Genomic DNA, 27,726 nt, shown 5'->3' on the forward strand with positions numbered 1-27,726 from the left:
ATATGCATAACTGTTGAAAAAATGCAATGCATTTTAGGTGGCTTTTCAATGTACTGCAGATATAATATGAAACTGTAGCATAAACGTTTTGCTTGAAGTGGTCAAATCTTAACTCTAAATAGACTGTGAAAGTTCAAATATGTGTATAGCAATACCTAGAGCAACTTCTTAAAAATAATGCAAATAGATCAACCCAAAAAGGTAACAGAGAAATAAAATATATTACTGAAAATATACTCAGATAACCTAAAAGAATGCCGGATAAAAGGAAAAGAGGAGCAAAGAGTAGAAGAGAGAAAAGAAAACAACAAAGATCAAAATTATATGGCAGACATATAACCAAAAATATAAAAATTACATGAAATGTGAATGTGATAAATATACAAATTAAACACATGGTTGTCAGATTAGGTTAAAAAAAAGAGACAACTATGTGCTATCTACAATAAATACATAAATAATTACACAATTTTAAGAAAAAGGGTGAAAAATGTATCACACTCTTAAAAAGCTGGTATGGCCATATTTACATCAGATGAAACAGACTTTAGAAGAAAACAAAAAACATTACCCAATATAAAAGTGGGGTGTTACATAATGATAATACGATCGATTCACCAACAAAACATAACAATATGAAATGTGTACTGTATAGTTTCAAAATAATCAAGGCAAAAATTTGTAGAATTTGAAAAAGAAATAAGAAAAATCTACATTTATAGATCTTGAACACTCCTTTCTCAATAACCGATAGAACAGGAAAACATAAAATTAGCAAGAATATAGACGATTTAAGCAACGCTATCTACCAACTTAACCTAACATATTTATTGGACACTCCAACCAACAACTGCAGATACAGATGCATTTCAATTGTGCATGGGTCATCACCACAGCCGACCATAAATCTGGTCCATAAACTCGAGAGAATATAAATCACGCAAAGTAAGTTCTTTAACCATTAAAGAAGAAATTGTCATAAAGAAAACAGTAAAACCTCCAACCACCTGAAAAGTAAATTAAATAAAACACTTCTATATAACACATCAATACAAAGAGAAATTCTCAGGAAAATTAGGAAATATTCTGAACCGAATAAAAATAAAATAACATCAAAATTTGTGTGATGCAGTTAAAACAATGCTTAAATAAAATTCATAGCATTTAAAGTTTACATTAGAAAAGAATAAAGTTCTCAAGTCAATAATCTATTTCTACTGTAAGAAACTTGAAGAACTAATTAAATCCAAGGCAACCAAAAACAAATAATGATAAAAACAGAAATAAAAGGAAAACTGAAAATGTTTAGAGAAATTCTCTGAAACCAATAGCTAGTTGTTTTTTTTTTAAAGATCAATAAATTGATTAACCTCTAGCCAGACACAACTCACAATGATCAGGATTGAAAGTGGGAAATCACTACAGAACCTGCAACTATTAAAAAGATAATAAAAATACTAAGAGCAACTCTGTGCTCAGAAATTACAAAACAAAGATGAAATGGATCAAGTCATTGAAAGAAATACACTGTTAAAAGTAGCTCCAAAAGAAAGATAATTTGAATAATCCTTTTTTTTAAAGATTTTATTTATTTATTTGAGAAGGAGAGTGAGCCGGAGAGCACAAGGGGGAGGAGGAGGGGGGAAGGGGCAGAGGCAAAGGGAGAGGGAGAAGCAACCTCCCCACTGAGCAGGGAGCTGGATGTGGGACTCGATCCCAGGACCCTGAGATCATGACCTGAGGTGAAGGCAGACACAGCAACTGAGTCACCCAGACACCCCTGAATCATCCTTTATTTATTAAATAAGTTGAATTAGTAGTTCAAAGAAAACCTCAAATCCATATAATTTCATTGATCAATTCTATGAATTGTTTAAAAAAGAAATAATATCAAATCTGTGTCATCTTTTTTAAAAAAATAGAAGAACACAGGACTCTTCCCAATTCATTTTATGAGGTCAGTATTACCCTGATATAAAACCTGAACAAAGATACGATAACATAGAGAAAAGCACAGACTAATACCATTCAGGAAGATAGCACCAAATATCCTCAATAAATTCAGCGATCTCTTAAAAAATTAATACATCATGACCAAACTGAGTTTAATTTAAAACTAATCAATGAAACTCACAAGGTGAAGAAGAAAAAGCACACGGTCAGCGCAATAGAAAAAAATCATTTGCTAAATTAAAAACACATTCATGGTAAAAACTAGAAACAGGAAGAAGCATCCTTAACCTTGTAAAGATTATCTACAGAAAGCTTTAGATAACATCAGACTTAATGATAAAAGACTTAGTGTTTTTTGTTTTGTTTTGTTTTGTTTCCTCTAAGATTGGTAATAAGGCAAGGATCTCCATACTCAATACTTACTGGACATCATGCTGGAAGTTCTAGCCAGATCAACAAGGTATGACAAAGAAGTAAGAACATGCAGATTTGAAGCGAAGAAATAAAACTGTCTTTACTAGTAGACAATGCTGTTGTGGAAAAACCTGAAGAAATGTACAAAAACTATTCTAGATCATCATAGAAGTGTATTTAACATAAGATACAAGATCAATATATAAAAATCAACTGCATGTGTAATGCACATCTCATAGCACCTTAACGAGTAGGCTCTAATTAAAATATCTGTGGCTTTAAGCAACGTAAACTAGACATTTAATTTGACCTAAATATTAGCATCCAGTAGCCAACATTTAAAAAATTATGTGATGATGTAATTTTAAGACATGATCTTAAAGGTGAATCTAGATAGAAGGGTTACTGTTTATCTCTGGGGAGAGGGACTTTTGGTAACTTTTTATTTTATACTTTGTTGTATTCTTTATGGATGACAAAGAGAAAGAACACTAAAGAAATTATGAAATTGGTTGTCTCATAATATCTTGAAGACTGAGAGATGTCCATTTTTCCAATACCTGACTGTTTAGGGCCTTTTTGAAAAAATAATATGTCAAATCCATGATGGCATTAGGTCTGTTTGATAAATTTTGCTCATTGTCAAATCTGTTCCATGCAAAATCCTGGGAAATTTTGTTCAAGAAATTGTGATTCAAGGACAAATAAGGCATAGATACTGTCCAATAAATCTCAAATACTTGTGGGTAGAGTCTGTAGTAAAAATGTTCAAACACTAGCTACTGATCGATAGATTCAGATATATAACAAATTTGGTCTAAAGTTATCATAGAAAATAGTCTTTTTTGAAACTGCAGTTCGGTCATGAATACTCATCCCTGCTGGGAACTTCAGAGCATGAGAATAGAACATTTCATAAAAAGCAGGAAGAAATTTTTTCTCCAGATAACCTAAAGATTTCACCTGTAAGTTCAAGTCAAATGCAATCTGACTTAGATCTAAAGATACTTAGTTTTATAAACTGTCTCATGCATTGCTGATGGAAACAAGGCATTTTCATAGGGGGGAAAAACCCTAAAAATAAATCCTGGAACAAAGAAAGGAAAACTAAGAACAAAAGAAAAACAGGGAAGACAAAAAAAAAAAAAAAAAAAAAAAAAGATGAGCCTTTTTTTCCCCCTCTGACTCCCACTGTCTAAAATAGTCAAAGAGATCAAAGCAAGAATATCTTCCTTGGGACCAACAATCAATCGAGCAGGCAATCAAACATAATTTCATAGAAACAACAGATACCAAACTGAAAACCCAAAAGGATTGCAGAGGTGTTTACAGTGTACAACTCTGCTAGCAACACAGACTGGACCAGCTATGCTTTACTTCTACCTATTTTTTATAGGTTTATTTAGATGGGTTTAGTTTAGTTTTGTTTTGTTTTGTTTTTCCTCTCTCTGTTTGCTTCTCTTATGCTAACTCAGTATGTCTTCGTTATTATTTAGTGACGGGGAGAGTGGAGCTATCTTTAACTGAAAACAGAAACCCTGTTTTTCCTTTTCCGCATGTTTATATTCTAAAATTCAAAATCCAATACAAAATTTAAAAGACCCTTTATTCTTAATCTTTACAAATTACATCCCATTACAATGCTGGAACAGTTAGAATGACAACAACAAAAAAGTTTGTATAATAAGTTTCTGAAGCTTCAGCAAATGGTTTTGTTTGAAAGAACATGTTCAATATAGCTAAATTCCACAACAAAAACAAGTTTAGACTTAATGTTTGTCAGACGTCCACATGAGTGAAGTCCTCTCGGAGGAGCACGTTGGATATTAACCAAGTTGTAAGTTCATTGAATATTATTTGCTAGTGATACCCATGTGATATGCTCCCTTTTGTGCATTTCTCAAGGCTATGTACAATGCCGAGCATTTAGCACTTGCTTAAATACCCTAATGGATTTATTTCATAATGCACCACATGGTGGCTTAAAATCTCTACAGGGTCTTAGAACTTGTGATTTTTACACAAGATTTCAAGTATGTGGGCATGCATGCAAACATACGTGTGGTTTGGTGGCATGCACTTTTGCTGGTGTTCCTGGACTGATCTGTTACTGGCTAATGAATGACTACTCATGTCAAGGAGCTGGGTGGTCCTATCTCTAGATGACCCTCCCACAGCTGCTCCTCCATGTTGTTCCTTGTCAGAGCTGAGGAAACTTTGAGAGGCGATGTTCTCTTTAAAACTCGTTTCCAAGTTCAAACAACAGGTACTTTCAGGATATCCAGATGAGCAGGGCTTTTTATGACTACATGCAGATAAACCCTGGGAGCCTCCCAGGAGCCAAGGCTCTTGAAAGCTGGGAACCTCTCTTAATGTTGTTCAGGATACACGTGCTGGTCTACAGATAGAGTGATTCTAGGGACACACCAACTACTCTCAAGACATATGAACACAAAAACTCATTTTGTAATTACTTTTGATGAGAGAATATGCTTTTTGTATGTGTCATCATATTCTGTTTGAATTCAACAAGGGATTACACTATTACCACAAATCTAAGAACCATGTACTACTGTTACCTCATAGCTCTTTCACAAATTAGGTAACTGAGACTTGCTTAGAGAGTTTAATGAACTTTCTCATAATCACACAGGTAGTAACTGATAAAGGTGGGATTTGAACCAGGGTCTCTCAAATACTAAATCGTATTTCCCTATCTTCCCTCCCAACTAAACACTGTGCAGCTAAACTTGTGGTTCAAGAATATGCACGGGAGCCATGTTACTAAACAGATGACCATCAATGGAAATAGTATTGAGTAGAATGGCTAGCAAAACATGTCCATCTTTATGAATTTGCAGATTTTTTGACATAGCCCATCTAAATATCAGGGATCTCGGTGCACCTGCGTGGCTCGGTTGGTTAAGTGTCCCTTGATTTCAGCCTAGGTCATGGTCTCAGGTTTGTGAGATTGATCCCTGCTTGGACCCTGCTGAAGATTCTCTCTCTCCCACCTCCCCTCCCCCCTCTAAAAAGTACATACACACACACACGCATATATATCGGGGATCTCCTAGAGCCCCTTTCTTCTCAAGTTTCTTTGGAAACAAATCTGTTTTCTTAAAATTACAAGGTCTGCACATTGGCTTAAAAATGGTTTTACAATGCTTTAAATTTAACTACATAGGTCTTTGCCATGAGAGTGTACTCATGGGATGTATTAATATGATGTGTAACATGAACAGTTTGTTTTACATCAGCTTGAAATAGTGAGCTCTTCCCCATACTCTCACTGATTTACTTATTCTAGCCCCCTGTGAATTAGACATTCTGTGTGCATATCTCAGAGGTACCTCAAATTCATTGTGTCTGGATCTGAACTTTTCCCCAATTTAAATTGATTCTCTCATGTCTCCTCTTTCAATAAACAGCACAATTGTCTACCCCAAAGTCCAGGCCAGAAATCAGGCACTGCCTTTGGTCCTTCCTTCTTCCTCATCTTTCAGGTCCACTCATGAAGATCAGTTGATTCTACCTCTTAAGAACAGTCAAGCCTTTGGGGGGATGGGGTAACTGGGTGATGGACATTAAGGAGGTCACTTGATGTAATGAGCACTGGGTGTTATATAAGACCGATGAGTCACTGAACTCTACCTCTGAAACTACTAATATACTATATGTTAATTAATTGAATTTAAATAAAAATTTTTAAAAAGAACAGTCAATTCTTGTCTTCCACCAATTTTAAGCTCTAATAGAACAAAAGGCAAAAACTACGTATGACAAAAATTATGCATTTAGAGAAGTTGAGAATCAGGTTGACCAAATGAACAAAGTTTACCTCTTTCATCTCACTCTCATTTTGGAGAATAAATATTATTGCTTGGAATGGCATTTGAAGTTGCCCAAAGATTTAAATTGTTCTATCTTTCCATAATACTCTTTCTTCCTTTCCTACTTTTTCTTTTTTTCTTTGGCTAAACACATATATTTGAATGTGTGTTACATAGATTTATTTCTGCCCTTTATGATCCCATCCTCAATCCAGGCCACCCTCTTTTTGACTGGATTATAATGGCTACCTAAATGGACTCTACCCTTCTGATTTTGTCCCTTCATATTTATTCTCTAGACGGTAGCCAACATGCTCTTTCTAAAATACAGATAGATTCATATCAATCTCCATGCTCCAAATCTTTCAAAATTTCTGTCTTACTCCTTAGACAAAATGTGAATATTTTTGCATTGCTTCCAAGTCTGCAAATTATCTGATAGCCTAATGTGCTAGTGTCAGTCCCAAACATCTCCCAATGCATCAAATATTCCCATGCACTGCCCTATCCCCAAGTATAATCTATGCTTAGGCTTACTGAATCTTTTCCATGTTCTCGAATGAGATATAGAGCTATTCGGGGGATTCTTATACATTCTGTTCTGTCTGCAATGATTCCACTATACTCTCGTGCTAGATACCTCTATCCCTCACACTGTGAAGGATATTATATCAATAGTTCCAACGCCCTCTGGAGTCCAGCTGGACTTGGTCAATGAGAAGCAGCTCCAGAAAATTGGAGGGAGGAGATTGATGACAGGGCCTTTATCCTTTTTGCATGGTGACCACTATTCTGTACTTGGACTGTAGGGCTCTGGCTCCATAAGAAGGTATTGTTCAGAAAATACTCCCTCCTCTTACCTTTCACACCAACAAGCATTCATGAAGCCCCAGTGTTACTACCATACCATACTATTCCTGCGGTTTTCCTACACCATGCTCACATTTTGTGCGTATCTGTTGGGGTTAATGTAGAGCATGAAATCAGCCATAATACCTGGCTTGCTAAAATGAAACACAGAGGCTGCTGAGAGCAGGGAAGGTTTTGGAGAGGGACGTAGGCGTTTGGAATGCCAAGGCCTACGTGACCACTCTGCCCTAGAATGCCTCAGGGAGTTGTCTTCTGGAAACTTTCCTGCCCAAACAGTTGCTCTGTTATCTAAGAGACGTGGGCATTGTCCCTTATGCTGTGTTTAACAGAACATGCCCAAATTAGCATATTGTACCCTCCCAGGAAATAGATCCTCCCAGTTCCAGTAAGACCCCTTGTCACACATCACGTGCTTGAGAAACGGTGATAAGGATTTGTGATTATCCTGAAGGACCAATAAAAGTGGGAGCAAAAAGAGCAAAGAGTCTTCCTCTCTGAGTGTTGACCCCCTGCCCTTCTCCTCTCTTTCACCACAAAATTTGGAGTAATCTCTCATCGCGGGTACAGGGATTGCCGGCCATTTCCAGCATATATCCATCCCTCTACTAGACTTTCCTTAAATTTTTCCTTTTTGTAGATACTATCCATTCTCATTTGGACCCTAACTAGCACAAACACCCTGCCCTCCCCCACCACTAGCACTAGTCCATTGGCGGACCATGCTCATCTTTTGGTTCTTGGTGTAAATGTCTCTTTCCTTGAGCATTCTTCTTAACCCTAAGCCTTAGGTATTTCTCTGTTTTCTCACATAATACTATGTATTTTTCTCTGTCACATCACTTATAATTTTCTATCATTTCCTATTAATTTTTCTTCTTCCCAAGGACAGTTAGCCTCACAAAAGTAGGTATCTTCCTACATTGTTAAGTTTTGAATATCCACACATGGCACACAGAGAGACATCATAGCACCTGAAGTCCCAACCATTCAGGTTCAAATTTCAGCTCTTCCATGTTCTTGCTCTATGAATGTGGAATATACTGTTTAATATGTCTAAGCCCAAATTTTATCATCTTTAGTGTAAGGATTATTTACGTCATAATGAAATTGGCAGATACCACTGGTAGATGCTTAGAAAATTCTTAATATAATTAAGAAATGCTCAATAAATGTTTGGTATTATTAGTATCATGACCATAGTGCTTCCTAAATAATTGCAAATATAAAAAGAATGCATTTATTTAATTTCATGATTATCTGAAAAGTAAGCCACTTTCAAAATGGCATGAATGCAATAAATTGTTTTGCTGTGATCTCCTCATTCAAGATAGTAGTTATATTTTTTAAGTCACCAATGATATTTATTTTGCAAAGAGACCAACCTTATGATTTGTTAAATAACATAATTATAAATAAAATATAAACTAACTCCCTTTACCCTCTTCATTTCTCATGACTTTCAGAAGAATGTGAACCTGTTCTACATTCATGCTGAGAGGAAATGGTTTTAAAATAAATCTAGAATTTAAGCACAATTTGTTTTCCATACCTTTCAGTAAGTTGAGTAAAGGTGTGTGTCTTAGAGTAGTATGTTCTTTAAAAGGAGTACTTTTTTCCACAAGGAAAATCAGACCCAAGTACTAAGAAGTCCAGTTAGCTGGCCTCTGTCATCAGAGAACTTTACCTAAGTCCACTGGAGCCTCCAAGGGCCCCTAATAGGGTAAATACCCTTCAAAAATAACCTGGGAGTGTAGTAACCAATTTATAGGCAATAGCTCATGGAGAACAAATATTGGCTAGAGATTCTGCAGGGGAAATTTAGGAAAGCTCAATGTAATTGTCCTTTTCTGAATTTTCCTAGTGTGTTGACCCTGCAGTAAAAATATCCTCAACACCTTCTACCTCCTCTCCAAATCCAAGGGACTAGTGTATCTCAGTCCGTTTGAGCTGATTTTTCAAGCTCATTTCAAGAGAAAAGAATCAAATGACTTCCCCACAGCTCAGGTGGAGAACCACTGTAGTAGAGAAGACAGTGATATACAGTTTTCTGAGAGTTAAGGACAATCTTTGAAATGGAAAATGATAGAAAAGAAAAAAAAAAAAAAACAGAGCTGAAGAATACCGACGTAGCATGTCTACTAAAAAGAGTTTTACCTTTAGCCAAAGGGTTGGTCATGATGCGAGCTTCATCGGTTACAAGAGCTACCTCAAGAGAAATAAAAATGTCCATGCAGTAGAATTGTTTTGCTCTATCTTCAATTTGCACAGCAAAAAACTTACCCAGCCCTTGGTAGAAAATGAACTTCAGTATCAATCACTCTAACTACCAGCTGTAATCTAAATCCTACTGTAATTAATTAGTCTTAAAATATTAAATATGACCAAATTTCTTTGGAATTGTTTCCTGTGAGAATAAAAGCCTGCAGATTTATCCACATCAAGGGCAGACAGAGACGTTTGGAATCTTTTCTATTTTGGAAGAAATTGTCAAAGGACAATAATCTTGGACAATATTGCAGCCGTTTCTCATCCTGTAGGGTCAAAGTTACAGGGAAACTATGAAAAGTTTGAGATCATTTTTAAGTTTTTCTTCCAACAGCTGAAAGGCAAGTAATAAGATCACCCTTGGTGACAAAACAAAAACCGCAGCCTCATCCAACACTTGCTTCTGTCCTGTTTGACCCACAATATTAAAGGTAAGAGCGCTGCTAACTTTAGAAGTACAACATAACAGCCGTTCATTGGATCCCGGAACTACAGCTGGGCTTTCTGTCAAGGTGGGCCAGCTGGATCATAAAAGACACCGACCGACGTGTCAGTCAAGCAAAATTGCAAAGATGAGTTCTAATTCTTTCTTCCACCCAGAGACCTCTTCTAGTATTAAGGTCCCCACGCGGTTCTATCTCTGGGTGAGAATCACCAGGTTTATTCTGTCGCCTCACCTCTCACCTCCTGAAAAGTTTCGGGCTTAAAATATGTGATGTAAATGTTGTTGTTTTTAAGGTTTGCATTCTGTTGAAGTTGGACTTAAAGCCCAATGGATTTAGGATAAAGCTATGTTTTTGATGACGAAGAAGAAACAGATACATTGAAGATATTAGCAGAAAACTAGCTTGTCGATTTTAAAGAAAATTCAAACACATCACACACATAGACACCCACCTGTGCACACACGTGTGCATACACACACAAGCACATTCAGCACATGCGCTGGTCAACTACTCCACATCCAGTGTGTTCTTCCATAAAACGAGAGGCTAATTTGTCCAACATGCTTCTCTGTCACGGACTTTAGTTGGAATGAAGAATACCACAACTAGATGTGATTAATTCTCCCCCGAAGTACAGCTGTACTTGGAAAAGTAACTTGACTAGATTAATTCTCTTCCAACATGTTTTATTAAGTTGATGTTTGGGTTTATATATAGACAGTTTAATGACATAAGCCATTTGTGCTATTCTCTGAAAAGAGATATTGGTTTGTCCCTGGGTCTTAACTGATGACGTTTGCAATGAGTTTCGATGGTAGACTTTTTGTTTCTTGATACTCTTAATTTGTGTCTGATTTCAAATAGTCTACTAGAATTCATTTATTTTTCATAATTCTAATTTCTTTCATATTTTAATTATGATTGAATTCATCTCATGATTTGTAAATTAGGCAATGGAAAGTTTTATTTAGAAAGGAAAACATAATTAACTCAATTATAAATTTTATATTCATTATTGCCATCACTATAGTGCATAAGTAGCAATTCCACATTCAAGAAATATAGCCTCTGTTTTGTTGAAGGTGTTCACGTAAAAATGAGCATAGTGCTTTCATAGCAAAGTAGACATACTCTAAGTTACATAGGAGAAAGGATCAGACTGGAAGGAATGTCAGGTAAGAGAGAAGTGTTCACCTAAGGTGACACCTTTGGACTCTGACTAATTACATGCCTCATAAAAGCTGATGTAAATATACATGTTATTTTTCTTTAAGGTCCATAGAATCTCTTAAGTGTTTCAATTTAATGGAGTTTCGAAACTTCCCGATTATACTGTAAGCTTTATATATTGAAGAAATATTTATAAGACAAATGAATTGTAATTGAGGAAACGAAGAAGGTAAGTTCTTTGTTCAAGCTAACTAGCAGCAATGTTGATATTGACAGAGGTATGATTTTTTTCCATCACAAATAGGTATTGTTAAGTTGTGTTTTTATATATTAAGTTGTGTTTTTTTATATTAACTTGTGTTATTCTATGTAAGCAAGGATAAAAGAAAAATGGTATCTTCATCCTTTCTTAATGCCCATAGAATCTAATTCCGTGTTCTCGGTACAGTAGATGTATTTCAACACTTACTAAATATGAATGACTGGCTAATTGGCTTAAGAAAGGCTCTGTATTCTATCTGTGTATTGAAACAATCCTGTTCTTCTATTAGCATGTTTAAGTAAGAGTATTTTTCATGTCTACTAATGTAAATATTTGAAAAACACGGTGAATTCTTGAGTAGAGAGCTAGCATTGTTCTTTGGGTAAGTTCCTACCCATAGCAGCAACAGTAACTGAAAGAATACCTTCCTTTTCAAAAATTTTCTGTGCTAAAATAATCAAAAATAACAATAAAAATAAATTACCTGATATACTACGTTTGAGAGAATTCAAAAAGCTGAATATCATTTGTTTATGTGGAGTTAGATGTATTTTAATTTGTGTATCAAGTTATGATTTCCTTTGCGTTGAGTGGCCTGTAAATGGCCTTTCTGCAAAGTGCTTCCAGATTATAGGTGAAACATGCAGAAGTAGGAATGGTAAGTCAGTTGAACTCAAGACTGATCTCATTTGTGATATACCTTACCACAAACTGCAGTACAAACAGGAACCATATTAAATTTGGGAATTCTGACCCTGCTCCATAAAGTGAATTTGTACAGTTTTGCTATAATCTTTCACGGATGTGACTCCAAGTTGTTAATTGAGTTACACAAAGAGGAATACCACCTTTCAGCTAAGACACAGAAACTCCACTTTTAGGTGTGCCTTAGGTAGAATCAAGAAGGCCAAGATATTACTTTTAAATGAATTACTATTTTTTGTAACAAATGTTCAATTTAGATAAAACATTTTGTATAAACATTCCCAAAATACATGCAAAGCACATGATAAGTAATTTATCTTCCCTCAAGTGGTAAATCTCTAATGGGGAGAAGACATTTCACAACTATTTACAGCATTGCACATATTTACTGAAAAAAAAGACAACAGGAATTTATTATCCCCTTTCCCACCTCTCCCCTCCCCCTCTAAATATATATATGGAAATATCTTTACATATCATATATATTTATATGTATTATATATAAATATATGTGTGTGAATTTATATGTGCCTGACTTTCCTTGGTTGATATGTTCATATTCTATAAGACTTTCATTCGAATGTTACAATGATATTCAACAGAGATCCAGAGCCACCATCTTTTTAGCATTTTTTTACATGAAAGTTTTTCAGGACAAAGAATAAGTGATTGATCTGGAATTTTAACAACTGTCTCTTTACTCCTAGTTTACTCCCCTTTTTTTACTCCTAGTTTCCTACTGAATATTGGCCAATTCTACCGTTTCTGTTGGATATCTTCTCCTCAATAAAGATTGACATGGATCAGATGTAATGAAACATTAGCTTTTATATGCCTCTATATCTCAGCTTCTGAACTCCCCATTTGCCTCCTCTCAGAAACTATATTCTGAACTTCATATATCCTGTTACTCTAAGCGTACTCTGTTTCATCTGGACTTACTTTTATTACTAGATCTTCACCACGTCATAACCTTTGACTGTTAATCTTTACATTTATCCTGCTACTTTCTCAAACGAACTAAATTACACTCTCTTATTCATATAATATAATTGCTCCACCTCAGAGTAATACACTAAATTATCATTTCATTTGTTTTCTGTTTCTTGAATGCTCAAAGAATGCTAAATAAGGTAGAGAAACACTCAAAATTAAAAGAGAATACTTTAAAGAAAAGTTATGTAAGATACAAAAGTTTAAGAAACAGTTTTTAAATAAGAGTATTACGCTGAATTAAAAAAAAAAAAAACAGTAGCCAGAAGGGGAAAAAAAGATAATAAGTGCATGGCAAGAAATAACCAGGTAGCATTTAGAGAAAGGAAGGGAAATGATCAAAGATATCCCAAGTTACAGGTATCATTTTTTTTTTTTCCTAAATGCAGTAGCCTGAGACATGTAATTAGGGTAATGTAGCTTCATAAGTGGGCCTTAGCATAACCTGTTACACTCTGACACAAAACATCTTGGATCAGGCAAAGGTGACACAGCCTTGTGGGTAGGAAAATGACTGAGACCAACCCTTGGGGATCTTTCAAGTTCCCCTCATAGAACTGCTATCAATAAAGGATGAATCCTGTCCCACATTTCCATTTCCAGTCTCTCAAATTAATCTGCATTTCTGGAGCCATATTCTGGACTACAAGGGCAGAATTAAAACTGCTAGAGCAGATAGTTATCACAAAAAGACAAATAAAATACAATAAAATGACTTGAGGATACACTTGGATTATTTTATTTTTTGTAAAAGTAAGATTAGAAGAAAAGCGTCAAAATTTACACAGGACCTATAATAGAAGATCTTTAATCTTGGGAAGAACGAATAGAGTTTGAAAGTACTCCCATAACTGAGGGCCTCAGAGGGGACGGGGGTGGGGAATGGGATAGACCGGTGATGGGTAGTAAGGAGGGCACGTATTGCATGGTGCACTGGGTGTTATACGCAACTAATGAATCATCGAGCCTTACATCGGAAACCGGGGATGTACTGTATGGTGACTAACATAATATAATAAAAAATCATTAAAAAAAAAAAGAAAGAAAGTACTCCCATAAATTTTATGGAGAATTGAGGCAGGTGATAGATATAACCTTAGAAGGATCACGATTGAAAATGAGGTTTTCTTATTGTTGTTGTCCTCCATTTTCATTATTTTGCCTCAGAAAGTTTCATTCTTTTTATGCTTTGCTGATAGTAATAAGGCAGGACATGGTCGAGTTGTGCCTACGAATAAAGCAAAGAGCAGTATCTGTGGTAAAGAAGCAGCTCATTCTCCAAAGTTTATTCTACGACTGGCCTCCGTAAAGCCACCGAAGGGCCAATTAATGTCAAATATGAGAGAGATACATGGACTTCTGGAATCAGAACAGGTCAGTCTATTTGTCAAGCCATAATTGCCAAACAGCAATTGACCTTTAAGCGTTGTGTGGCTTTGATTTGAACTGTTAACACAGGGTGAAGGCTTTGAATTTCAATGTCAATCTTATTTTCTCAGAAACCTCCATATTTCCTCCATTAAAAAGAAAAAAAACCTGGTATGACTTGGTAGTATCTCTATCAGCAATCTGCCATTGTTGTGCATCTTCGTTTTATATCTGAAAAGCCCATTAATAAATAATAATCATTAAATGCCATTCTGCAAAGAAGGTCAGCTCCCCAGGGGAAATTATTTCACATGCAGGCCTAGAGCTGGTTATGCTTTGTTCCCAGAATCATTATCATGAAATGACTTAACAATTGCAATGAAATGAATGATGTTTCTTCAAAATGCTGGTGAATTTTGTGTTCTGCTTTGTTCAGGAAGGTAGGTGGAAGGCATAATTTGTGGCAAAAAAAAAAATCCTTTAGAATTAAGGTAGATAGAAAACAATTTAGATGTTACAATTTTGACATGAACTGAAAGGTGCAAATAAATTGCTTGAAAATAAATACAACCATAATAAGATTCTTTGACGGGAGAGATTACAGGAGGAGAATGAAAGGCAAAGAGAATAACCAAACACTTCAGATGATTAGAGAGAAAAGAAAATCAAAGAGACGTGACTGATTTAATGAAAGATAGTAGGCTCTATCACTCATGACAACCTTTTCATTCCACAAACTGAATGAGATGATATTTTGATGGCCTTCATTGCATGTTTCAGGGGAATATTGTCAGAGTGAACACTCAGTCCTTTCTGTGTGGTCATATTTTGAACAGTAGAAGAAAACGCACAATAAAGTAGAAAACAAATTGATACTATGTTTTAACTTAAATACTTTCCAGAATCTCAATTTAATAAAAATCAAATGACAAATATACAATGAAAAGCAAATACCTGACCATTAGGTATATTGGCTTAGAAAAGAATTAATTATGAAATTTGATTTGATTAATTAAGTGTTAATGACCCAGTATATCTCTTCTACTAAAATAAAATCTTCTACTAAAATAAAATATGGATGCATATTGACATTGACCTAGCAGGGACTCATCAAATATTCTTTTATATTCTTATAGGTATTTCTTAACCCAATTGTATCAATATGTATCACTACCAACAAATCACTGTAAAAACTGTATCATAACACGTTCGTTTTTGCTTACATGTCTTTGGGTGAGTAGGGCAGTTCTGCTGATCTGGGCCGGGCTTGGGTGTTTTTGGTTGGACTTATTCGTATTCTCAGGGTCAGGTTGGCAGGAGCCCACTGGACAAGTATGGCCTTACTAACATATCTGGGAAGTGACTGTCAATGAAAATGATGGGGTGAATAAGCAGTATGTTTCTCATAGTACAGCAGGCTTGCCCCAATTTGTTTAGGCTTGGTTCCAGCAGACAAAGAAGGGTAACATGTAACCATTTGAAACCTAAGCTTGGAATTGACAGAGTATCACTTCTGCTTCATGCTATTGGCCAAAGGTGAAGAACTAGGGCAGAATTTTTAGGCAAAATGAATTTGTGACTGTTTGGTGACTATAAAGAAATGTTGATATTCTTATCAAAAAGTAAGCTTATCTGTCTTACTCAGGGATGGGTTATGTAACCACAATTATTTTTCTGCACGGATTTGGCCAGAGTACTAGAACCAGATGGGATTTTGGGAAATTGGCAGATGAAACCATTTGAACCAGCACTGCTGGAATTATTGCTTCTAGACAAAAGCTACACAGAAATTCTGACCAAATATAAAATGGTCCTCTGACATTTTCATAAAGAAGACTAGCATTATTTGAAATATTCTTGCAATTTCTGCATAGATTTTTTCTTTTGCCAAATGTGCCCCAGCTGCTTCATTTGGATGCTGAGCCTAGCTTTCTTGTTCACATCCCTGATCAATTTAAAATTTGTTATACACAATTAGAATACAAGAATCTCAGCCATCCAAATTTTTCTCAAGATAATTGTATAGAAAAATACTTGGAAATATCTACATAAAATTGCCATGCCAAAATATAATTAAAACTGTATCATCTTCATGAGGGGTGTAGTAGGTTGAATAGTGTCTCCCCCCTCAAACTCATGTCCATTTGGAACCACAGAATGTGACCATATATGGAATAGGGTTCTTAGAGATGTGATTGGTTAAAATGAGGTTATACCGAATTAAGGTGGGCCCTAAATTCTAAAACTAGTGTCCTAGAGCATTCAGAAGAAGCATGATAGAGCTGATTCCTATCTCAGCTTCAGACTTCTAGCCTCCAGAATGACGAGAGAATAAATGCCTGTTGCTTTAAAACACTGAGTTTGTGGTAATTTGTTATGGCGGCCCTAGTAAAATGAACACACAGGGATAAATACGCTTGAACTTCTCTTCCATCAGCCTTATATCTCAGATTTTAAAAGAATACATTTATGTTTTATTGAGGTGTAATTTATATACAGTAACAATTACTCTTTTTAGGATACCATATTAGGAGTTACATCCTATATTCTATAGGAGTTACGTCCTATATTCACCATGAAATCAAGATATAGGACAGTTCCATCACTCAAACTTATTCTATCTTGTCTCTTTGTAGTTATTCTCTCCAACCATTACCAAACACAAGCAAATACTAATCTAGTTTCTGTCCTAATGTCTTGCTTATTCCTCCATGTCCTATGAAGGGAATTATACACTCATCATTTCCAAAAGTTTTCTCATGTTCAGATGTTATGCTCTCCCTCCTGGCCCTCTGCACTGCGCTGCATGCCAGTCCTGTCCTTAGACAACCAGTGATTAGCTTTGAATTAGGTCCAAACTTCCTGACTACATAACCATATGAAACAAAAATGTACTAGTAATCAGCTCTCAACCTAATGTTTCTTAATTCAGAGGAATGTTTACATTTTATTTTTAGAAAATATGCCTACATATGTTAGGTTTAGTCAGACTTAGACAACTGTGTCATTTCTGCTTTATGACTAGAAGTCATTTAAGCATAGACATTGTAGCATGGGCTTTGGAATCAGACGGAATTTAATCTGTGTTACTTCTGTGAAGTTGGTGATATGTAACCTCAAGTAAGATACTTACTTAAGTATCTCAAATGGGGATAATACCTGCTTATCAGAGTTGTTATAAAAACTATATCCTTTAACAACCAGATTAAAACGTGCACCAGTGACTTTAACAGACACCTCACCAAAAAAGCGTGCAGATGAAAAAGAAGTATATGGAAAGGTGCTCCACATCCTGGGCCATCAGGGAAATGCAAATTGAAGAAACAGTGAGATACTACTACACACCCATTAGAATGCCCCAAATCCAGAACACTGACCACACCAAACGCTGACGAGAATGTGGAGCAGCAGGAACTCTCATTCATTGCTAGTGGGAATACAACATCGTACAGCCACTTTGGAAGACAGTTTGGTGGTTTTTACAAAACTAAATATGCTCTTTCCATATGATCCAGCAACTACACTCTTTGGTATACATGTAAAGGGGCTGAAAACATGTCCCTGCATGATATTTATAGCACATTATATTTATGGCAGCTTTTTTCATAATTACCAAAATATGGAAGTGACCAAGATGTCCTTTGGTAGGTCAATGGATCAATAACTGTGGTACACCCGGATGATGAAATATTACCCAGCACTAAAAAGAAATTAGCTATCAAGCCATGAAGAGACTTGGAGAAAACGTAAACGCATATTACTAAGGGAAAGAAGTCAATCTGAAAAGGGTACCATAGTGTGTGATTCCAACTATATGACATTTTGGAAAAGGCAAAACTATGGAGACAGTTAAAAAAAAAAAATCAGCGGTTGCTAGCGGTTGATGGGAAGAGGGGAGATAGATAGGTGGAACACAAAGGATTTGTAGGAAAATGTTCTCTATGATATTATAATAATAGATATACGTCATTTCACATTTACCCAAACCCATAGAATGTACAAAACCAAGATGAACCCTAAGGTAAACTATGGACTTCGGGTGTTTGTGATAGGTCAATGTGGGTTCATCAGTTGTAGCAAATGTACCACCCTGGTGGGAGATGTTGGTAATAGGGGAGGCCAGGCATGTGTGCGGCAGGGGATAAGAGAAATCTCTGTACTTCCCCCTCAATTTTTCTGTGAACCTGAAACTCTTAAAAATCGTCTTAATAAAAATGTTCACCATCTGCTTTAGGTACTACACCTCTGAATTACGCAAAGTAAGGTTGAACTTTAATAAGCATTTGCTGTGGTTCTCCTTTATAAAAGTTACCATCCGTTAAAGGCACAGTAGTTCTGAAACGAATAAAGTGCAATCTTTGCTTTTGAAAATCTAACAATTGGATGAGGGATTTTGGAATTAGAAATACATCTTGAGTTGTCCTCAAGTTTTTATAGCCATTGTGATGATACAAGCAAGCATTCAAGAAGGCTTATCAAAAACTAATGATGTACTGTATGGTAACTGACATAACATAATTAAAAAGTTTTTTTTTTTTTAAAAAGAAGGCTTAATGAAGAGAATGTGTAATGGATAGGGGTATTAATTCTATTTTTTTTAAAAGATTTTATTTATTTATTTGTGAGAGAAAGAGAGAACACGAGCAGGGGGAGGGGCGGAGGGAGAAGCAGACTCCCTGTTGAGCAGAAATAGGGCTCAATCCCAGGACCCTGGGATCATGATCTGAGCTGAAGGCAGATGCTTAACCGACTGAGCCACCCAGGTATCCAAAGGTGAGGAATCCAATCTCCACTTTTTGTGATCCAAAAACATGTAAAATTTAATAAATCCCCACTTTTGAACTTCTACAGTACTTGATCTCAAATTCTGGACATTATGAATTCATTTCTTTACATTTAATGATAAAGTCACTCACTCCTTTCCTTTCTTTTCCTTCTACCCTATTGCAAATAGTTCATAATGCAAGCTAAAACCTAATTTCATTATCTGAATTTATCCAGTTACCCAAAACCATGTACAGTGGAAGGATGAAGCTGAAGCCTCGAATTTGGGATTTTAATCTGAACTTTACTATGGAGAACAAATAAGGAATTCCAAATTATCTGGCCAAGTGGGATTGATAAATAGGCACTCAGGGAATGCTCAAAGATTTAGAACATAGTTGGAAGGAAATGTATTTTTATCTCAAATTATATTTTTTTTTACTCCTCCACTTCACCCTGCTGATTTTATATTCACACGCCTCCTGATGAAGAATCCCGGTGGGAGTCTCCTGTGCCAATTAGTGAATAAGCATTTTGGGGAGAAAAGAAAAGCCATTGATTTTTCACGTGAGATTGTAAATGTTTGTTTTTGTTGTTTATTGCTGAGTGTAGAGCACAATGCTTAAAACCTACCCATTCTTTTTTGTCTTTTTTTTTTTTTCCTATCTCTTGGGTGTTTTCTTTCAATTAGATCTAAATACAGAAATCTAAGAAATATAAGTAATTAAAAGAGGAACACTGTTTTGACTAATGTAGCACCCTGAAATTCTACATTTAGTCCTAGGCGTTGGGACAACTGATATTGGACAGTTTGTGCAATAAACTTCTCAAGGTAGGTTAGGGAGAGACATCTTATTTGTTTGAGGCCAGATTAACATAAAATATCTATTGATAAATACACTTCAGATGGCAGGAGAAATAAAACCAAGAGAAATAATTAAACATGGATAAGGATTGCCTTTTTCAACATAATATATTGCAAGGCATACTAACAAGCTACTTAGTCTGGTTTCTGCACCTGTAAAATGGGGCTGTTAACAGCTATTAAATGAGAATAAAATGAGATAATGAGCATAAAGCTTCTAAATACAATATGCAATGAATGTTGTCTTCTTTACTATTTTGCATTATTTCAGATGATTAGAAAAAAATAAAGTTTTCAAAAAATAAGAAAATATTTAAAATATTGTGGAATGTTACGAAGGAGAGTTTAGTTCATGAAGAATTATAAAATATTAATCTCATGTATTCTGGTTGCATATGATATTACAACTGAATATAATTAAGTCAATAATCAATTTGAATCTTTCTCTAGAGAAATTAATTACACCCACCTCTAAGGTTATTCCCTCAAGAATCATCAGTAAGGTGGTTTTAGAAATTCGGGCTTTAAGGATGGCCATAGAAGTGGGGCTATACTTTATATAAATACATTCATCAATCCATTTATCTGTGGTACATAAAGAGGCATAAAATAGAATAAAATTGTAAAAATAGTCAAATTTTAAGGGATAGGCTGGGGGACTTCAAAGTGTACCTGTACCAACAAAAATCTACCTTTAATAATGAAGGTAAAGTAATCTAATGGGATATATGGTTTTAAAAAAGTGAAGGGGATAAAATTAAATAAAAGGAAATAGAAATTGTTTTTTTACTTTTTATTTTTTTGAAGATTTATTTATTTATCTTAGAGAGGAAGGAAGAGAGCTAGAGAAAGAGCGCATGAGTCAGAGCAGGAAGAGAGAGAATCTCAAGCAGACTCCCTGCTGAGCACAGAGCCGGACTCTAATAGATGTTCCTATTCAAAATGTCTGAGCATCTTCCATGAAAAATGATGGACATGTCATAAAAGAGATTTTTAAAGCCCTTCCACAGTGTTCATCTCTAGAATAAGTGTTGTGACAACCAAGTCTTTTAAAGATAACACCACTCTAAATAATTGCCATGAATTTTCTCTACCCTAATGAAAATTCCTTCAAAGCAAGTAGTCTTATTTTAAAGTTTATGAAAAATGCCTCTACTTTTTTCTTTTGTATATTCAAGAAGCTCTTTGTCTCCAGATTCCATTTTTTAAGAATCTAAATTTCTAACAAAAAGGTATAAGAATCTTGGAAAACTTTGCCTTTTTGAGTTTAGAAAGCATTTTTTTTCATCCGTGATCCCTCTCTTCCTAGCTGTACGACAGTATCCACTTTTTTCCTTCATCACCAGGAACTTTTCTTTCCATCTTTTCATCTTTACTTAATACTACTTTGTATATATGTAGTTTTATAACTGCTATTTTTAATAGCCATATTTGCCTACATCAAGTAAATAGCCTGGAGACGGTTTCCAGTGTTTTCAATTAGTTATTTAATAAATATTCTTTAGTCTTCAGAAGATAAAAGCTCTTTAATAGTCAACTGGATGTATTAAAAACAATCTCTTCTTAATAAGCAATGATGCTATATAGAAGGGTAGGTTATTTCTTTTTACATAAGAACATATAACACTTACCCATATCTGGGACCCCATAATAACATGCCTGTCTAGTTTCTTATATTCCTTTAGGGCAGACTTTGAATGATATGTAAATATCAGCGTGGTATTAATAATCACAATCAAAAATGCTTGGAAGCCAGGGTGCTTATTAAATATTAATGACATCTTATGCTTTTCCAGGAACTTGTACACTTGGATGTATTTGACTTATCTATTTTGGTTTAACCTAGGTAGCCATCATCAGATAATCAGTCTTAAAAGATGCCACCATATTGTTGAGTTTTCTCTCCAAATAGAAATGTGTTTTAAAACAATCTCTCCCCTTCTGCACAGCTGAGGAAACGATCAACAAAACTAAAAGGCAACTTACAGGATGGGAGAAGATATTTGCAAATAACATATCTGATAAAGGGTTAATATCCAAAATACAGACAGAACTAATACAACTCAACACCCCAAAACAAATAATAGAATTAAAAAATGGGCAGAAGACATGAACAGACATTTCTCCAAAGAAGACATACAGGTGATCAACAGACTCATGAAAAGACATTCATCATCACTTACCATCAGGAAAATGCAAATCGAAACTGCAGTGAGATATCACCTTACAGCTGTCAGAATGGCTAAGATCAACAACACAAGAAACAACAGGTATTGGTGAGGATGTAGAGAAAAAAGAACCTTCATGCACTGCTGGGTGAGAATAGAAACTGGTGAAGCCACTGTGGAAAACAGTATGGAACTTTCTTAAAAGTTAAAAATAGAACTACTTTATGATCCAGAAATCACACTACTGGGTATTTACCCAAAAAAATACAAGAACACTAATTCAAAGGGAAACATGCCCCCCCCTTTTATATAGCAGCATTATTTACAATAACCAAACTACAGAAGCAGGCCAAGTATCCACAGATTGGTGAATGCATAAAGAAGATGTGGCATATACACACAGACACACACACACACACACACACACACACACACACACACACGCTGGAGTATTATTCAGGCATAACAAAGAATGAAATCTTGATATTTGCAATGACATGGATGGAGTTAGAGAGTACAATGCTAAGCCAAAAAAGTCAGAGAAAGACAAATACCATATGATTTCACTCATATGTGGAATTTAAGACACAAATGAGCAAAGGGAAAAAAAAATAAGAGAAAGAGGAACACAAACTGCTTTCTGAAGAAACGAGATTGAAATGACTGGTAAGGGTAAAATAAATCTGTGTCATGGTATCTAAGGGCAAAAGAGAAATCTCTTGTCAAAAACCAATATTTGTGCATGTGTTTCACTGGAGTTAAATGACAATGTTGATAAAACATTATATATATATGTAAATATTTTCTCTATTTATACTGATATTTAAAATAAGGAAAGTGAACAGAATTAGCAGAAATGAGCAGTCTGCACATTTCTTATATCTTTTTACATATGGTTCCAAATTCCAGTAAGGAAGAGAGAGAGGAAAAAAAGAAAACCTGGAAGATTTTTGCTTTATGTCAGCATCTGACTAAAGTGTGATAACTTACTTTAGAACTGGTCTAACTAATGACATTAAAAAAATAATAACAGTTACTATGTAAAATAAACAGCATGGGTAACATCAGCCTTTTACATAAGAGAAGCAATCTCTGACTAATGCACCAGCCACCCCCGTTTTCCTGCTATCTTCTTCCTCTCTGAGAACAGCGTGGAGAAAAATGAATACATCCCACAGCTCTCCTATTAGATCCTTAGGTTTCACTCCCAAACTTTGATTTTTCAGTTCCAACCCACTCCAACCCTGTAGTTGAGCAATTTGGAGGGGAAGAAGATTTCTATTTTCCTTTGGGAGGGAGAGATTAACCATGTCAATTTTCAGTCCCTGAGAATAGCAATAACCAAAGGCCAGGAGAAGAATGGAACAATGAGAAGGCTGTAAGCATTTACCAATAGTAGCCATCCAACCAACAGGACATATGTTGTTCTATTGGCAATAACCTATTAAGATGTACTGTGAGTAGCACAGAAAAGATGAGAAATTTTCTTGACCAAATATATGTATATAAAATACAGAATAGATTATATAATTATCTATCTTCCTGTCTGTCTATCTATCTATCTATCTATCTATCTATCTATCTATCTATATTTTCCCCCTGATTTTCCCAGTAAAATTGCCTGGTCCAGATTACCTTGTCTTTTCTCACATGGATAAGCCCCATCTTTATGCATGGTTTCTAGTTGGAATTTAGTGCCCCCACAATTACATCCAAGGTTTCATAAAACTGCTATTATATGAAGACCAAAGACGAAGGCAAGCAAACAGAAAAGGCAAAAGGTACAAAGAGTCAACGGGGTGTTCTCTGGCTACAGGGTAGCGTTCTCTAGCTATCAAGTAATTGTAAAGGTGGCCAAAAGACATATTCACACTTGTAAGAGCACTCTTTCCCAAGAATCTGTTTGAGAAAGTGCTCTACCAAAAGAGGAAAACAAATTACACAGTGATAGGCATGAGGACCAACCAATAGAAAACCCAAATCAAGAGTGGGGAAGGAACTGCTTAATATGATGTTATAGGGAGAGTCCAAGATGTGAATTGGTCAAACATAGCAACTAGTCTATCCCACAGCAGATTAGAAAGATCTCAGAAAGAGGTCTACAAAATGATAAACTTGATAGATTATTTGAGGTGTCTGGCCCTACTGACAGGATTCTAAGAAAACCGGGAAATAGGTAATAACTTAGTGGTAAACATGTGGAATTTAAGAAACAAAATAGATGAACATATGGGACGGAAAAAAAAAGAGAGAGAGAGGGAGGCACACCATAAGAGACTCTTAACTATAGAGAACAAACTGAGGGTTGCTGGAGGGGAGGTGGGTGGGGGATGGGCTATTGAGGGGGGCACTTGTGTTGAGCACGAGGTGTTGTATGTAAGTGATGAATCACAATATTCCATAATATATGTTAACTAACTAGAATTTAAATAAAAATTTGAAAGAAAAGGGAAGAAGCATCAAATACTCAATAATCAAGATAAATATTTGAATGCAATGTTTAAAAAAATGTTAAAAAATCCACAATGAATGAAAGATCAAAAATTTTTTTTAATTTTTAAAAAATAAATAAATACAAAAAAATAACTTAGTGGTAAAAAAAATCTAAGCAAAATAAAAATTTGAGAGAAACACAAGTAATTAATGTATGGCTTAGTTATACATGACATTTATTTAGCCATGGTAATATAAACCCTGAATATTAATGCACACCAAAATTATATATATATATGTGTATATATGTGTATATGTATGTATATACATATACATATATATACACATATATACACATATATATATATATACACATATATATACATATATATGTATATATATATGAAATATTGGGTACAGGAATATTTGTGTTATGGTGGAATTGTAAAATAAAAGCTATGTCTTCATCTAATGTAGTAATTAATAGATAATTTCTAAAGTTGACAAAAATTTAAGAAGCACAACTACAAGCAATTTATTTAGATATGTGACATTAAAGATGAAAGGATGGGGGAAGTATTGAAGGATGTTGCTGTTTTTCTCAATATGTATAGGACTGGTAGACCTTTTAAATTGTGTCCTTATGACCAATCATTGCTTTTGTATCAGAAACACTGCCAAGGCTTAAAATGTGTCTGTTGTCCCAGCTTAGGTTACATTTCTCCATTCTAATACAATACTTCAGTAGAGCACAGGTTTTTCCAATGCTCTGATGAGACCAGGGAAAACTCAGCTACTTCAAGGGTTGTTTAAAGAGGTTTGGGTTTACCAAAACTTCTGACCCTGAACTGAACCACAAATCATCTCTCATAGCATCTGTGTTTTTGCAATACTCACTCATTTAACAGTGAAAGAATAAAAGAATCAATGAATAGAAGCAAGTAGCTTATATCCTGTGATAGTCTCAGCTACTTTATTTGTCCTGTAAATATTTCATATCCAACCCAAAAAATCAAAACTGATGTTAGGGGGTTGGTAGGCATTTTTTATAAAATGACCCATAAATGTAACAGCAACAGGGACTGAAGTAATAAGGTCATGAAATATATAAGATTTATTCATGGACAATCCAGACCTTCCAGAGAAAAGTCCATATAGCACCCATAAAGAGCAGAGACCTACAAATTAAGAATAAGTGATCTCAGAAAGTCTGGCTGTAATCATTAATAGCTGTGAGACTTGAACCAAGATATCTCATTTAATAAATTCCATGAACCTCAGTGTTTCTATAAAATAGGGTAAATAATAGCTATGTTAGAGGATTATTTTGAGGATTAAAGTAGATATAAAACGTCTAAAACAATGCCTAGGACATTGTAAGTGCTGACATATTTTAGTAAAACATATGGTGTGCATATCATTTTATAGAAGTATGAAGCTGTGAATATTGGTGACCTCCTTTCTCCTTTGCAGTCTTATCTGAACACAGATAAGTAATTTAGATTGTAGGAACTATAGAGAACAAACTGAGGGTTGCTGGAGGGGAGGTGGGTAAGGGGTGGGGGATGGAGTAAAAAAAAGGATCTAATTATCAGAAGTAAAAAAAAGAGTAAAAAAGAGTATCTAATTATCAGAGTAAAAAAAAGTATCTAATTATCAGAAGACGCCAACGTGAAAAGAAGTGGGCCACACCTGTGGTTAGCCTACTGCACAAATTTATGAAGCTAGACCTGATGTGGCTAACTCAAAAGAGAATGCCTCGGGGCACCTGGCTGGTTCAGTTGGAAGAGCCTGCAACTCTTGATCTCAGGGTCGTGAGTGCGAGCCCCATGTTGGGGACAGAGATTACTAATAAACAAACAAACAACAAACAAACTTAAAAAAAGAGAGAGAATGCTTTTTTAGACATTATGCCCAGAATGTCACAAAAACCCTACCTAAACTTAACAACTTTACTGCCAAATCACCACTATTAAGCTTCGTGTTGACACTTCTCAGAGCCCAGAAGTTGTCCTAATAAACTAGGAAGTCTAAGCTGGGAACCAGAAGTGTCCTTCGTCTATGGGATTACTGGTACTTGGGAAACGATATAGATATAGGGATGCACAGATAGCTCAAAATAAAAGAGAATTTATTCTGAATATAGCCAAGATAAGATTTCCATCTAAGTAGACCAAGCTATTCATTTTGAGAGTAGTTTCTGCACACTGAGACACCAAAAAAATCCATACCAAAAACCAAAATTGAAAGTTAATATAATTCTTTAGTGAATACCTAAACAAGATACAGCAGTTGGATTAAATCTTTTTGCTTTGTTTTGTTTTGTTTTGTTTTGTTTAAAGGAAGACTTTCAGATTCCTCTTTGGATATGTATTTTACTCTTTCCCAAATTCTGCACCTCAAGGAAATTGATCTCTATGATACTCATTTAAAAAAAAATCAACTCACTCCCACAAATTCCTTGATCAGAGCCACTAACTTTCATAGTACCTTCAAAAACGTGTGTTTAATTAGTCACTTCTGAGTTCTAATTTCTTACTCAAGATGGTAAATTTCTTGAGGACAGGGATAGTATCCTGTGTTTTGAACTCATAAATTTCACCATACAGTACATCATTAGTTTTTGATGTAGTGTTCCGTGATTCATTGTTTACTGTATGGTAACTAACATAATAATTTTTTTTAAAAAGGACTTAAAAGCAAGAAAAAAATAAAGTCATAAATTTCTAACTATATCCTAGACTAGGTAATAGAAATTTATCTATGAAATGAATCTAAATTTCTGATTGGCATGACTTACATCCCAGGAGCTGAGAACACTTGGAAATAAGATTAGGTCATATCAAATTAATATCACTTACTTTTTTTGCTAAGGGATATAAAATATACATGTTAGTGAATTAGATTTTATGATTATTTGAATGATCTCTAGGGACAACTTGGCATTGGTGGTCCACTTTTACTTGGGAAATTTCATCCAGCAAAATACAAAGCACTAAGTAGCCAGTTCCATCAAATGTATCCCCATGAACAGTGACATGCCACATTGCCATGAGAGTTCCTCAGAGCTGTGTAACATTTTGAGAAATTCTGTTCTCAATGCTGATAAGAGGAAGAACTAGGCCTATCTGGATGGACTTATAACGAATAAAGGATTTTATCCATAGAATATGAATTGTGGATCAAATAGTATATGATTTTATCTAAAACTATGCTA

The sequence above is a fragment of the Ursus arctos genome, unplaced genomic scaffold (genome assembly GCF_023065955.2).
Source record: "Ursus arctos isolate Adak ecotype North America unplaced genomic scaffold, UrsArc2.0 scaffold_25, whole genome shotgun sequence".
Classification (NCBI taxonomy): domain Eukaryota; kingdom Metazoa; phylum Chordata; class Mammalia; order Carnivora; family Ursidae; genus Ursus; species Ursus arctos.